Raw genomic sequence first — 1,702 nt, 5'->3', positions numbered from 1 at the left:
CGCCCACGGGGTTCCGGCTGCGCCGGGTCAGGCGGCTCCGCCCGGCGGGCGGGGCCCCGCTCGGGGCCGGGGCTGCTGGGCTGTGCCCCGCCAGAGCCGGCATCGTGGGGCTGCAGAGCTGGGGGTAATCTGTGTGGGCAGGGAAGATGCTCCTCCTCCCTGCTCGGCCCTAGTGAGGCCAGTATTTATAGTGCTGTGTCCCGTTCTGTGCTCCTCGGTGTTAGCGGACGAGTTATATTTTCTTTAAAAAGGAACCTATGACCTAATGTTCTTCTTACATTGTGGCACCCAAAACTTCACACAATTTTTGAGGTGAGGCTGCCCCAGCCTAGAGCAAAGCAGGACAATCCGCTCCCTGGCCCGGCCAGGGATGCTCAGTATTTGTGCTGAAATCAGCTCCAATTAGGAAAAGGTAATTCTGGTAGGGGGAATGTCCAACCACTGATCACAGCCCACCAGCCCATTCCAGATCTCCCTTTGGACAGTGAAATATTTATTGGCATTTGGGACATGCCAGATCCATGTTAACCCTATGGCCCCAAAATAAGCCACTACAAGACAGCTTGTCCTGTTTGAGTTGTCTGACCAGTTAACAGATAAATTCTTGTGAGGGGTGAGATGCCCCTGCTACAAAGAATCTGCGGAGGCTGAGCCTGTTTAGTCTGGAAAAGAGAAAACTGAGAGTAGATCTCTTTAATGCAGATAAATATCTTAAAGGGGGTGCCAAGAAGAGGAACCAGACTCTTTTCAGTGATGGGACAATGAGCAATGGCCATAAACTAAATACGAGAAGTTTTATTTCAACATGAAGAAGAACTTCCCACTGAGGATGGCAGAGCACTGGAAGAGCTGTCCAGGGAGGTTGAGGAGTTTTCCCTTCTGGAGAAATTCCAAAGCCACCTGGAATATGAGTTGCTGTGCCACCTGCTCTGGGTGACCCTGCCTTGGCAGGGAGGCAGGACTAGATGATCTCCAGAGGTCCCTTCCAACCCTAACAATTCTGTGATTGTGTGATTTTTTATTTTTTAATTAATGGTATTCATTCTTCTGTACCAAGGCAAACCTGCCAAACCCCAAAGTGCTGGGCACAGAGCAGAATAGTGTGGGCAATACCCATCACCAGCAGCCCTTGTATACCCATGTGCCAGGAGTGAGGGAAAAGCAGCCCAGATCAAAAGTCCACAGGCACCTCAGGCTTAGGAAAACAAGATTTAAAAACTCAAAAAACCACTAGCGTAAATGAGAAGGAAACATACTTTGAGATTTGAGACTTACTGTTTTCATATTTGACAGTCAAATCAGCAAACACATCACGCCTATGACAGAAGAATTGTCTATAAATAAGAGCTGCCCTGGCCCGTGCTGGTTTCTGAACAAGCCTGCTCTCTGCTCACACCCAAAGCCCAACATCAGCCAAAGCTCTGCACTGAACTCGGCACCGTTTCTCTTGGCTGTCTTTGCTGATTTCCACCAAGATTTAATCTCACACAATGATGGTGCTTGGTGCTTGGTGCTTTAATCTCTTGAGGACTGCACCTCAGCAGTGTTACTGGGATCCAGGCTGTGGGAAGGCAATCCCAATCCAACAGATGCTGCTGCTAGATTTAGGCTGTATGCTGCACTAGGTACTTTTGCAACCTATTAGAATAGATTACAATAGAGGTTCATCTTATCTGTGCCTGAGCATTTCACCATTTAGGGT

This window comes from Passer montanus, unplaced genomic scaffold (genome assembly GCF_014805655.1).
Source record: "Passer montanus isolate IOZ18808 unplaced genomic scaffold, ASM1480565v1 scaffold20, whole genome shotgun sequence".
NCBI lineage: Eukaryota > Metazoa > Chordata > Aves > Passeriformes > Passeridae > Passer > Passer montanus.
Note: the sequence above shows the minus strand (reverse complement) of the source record.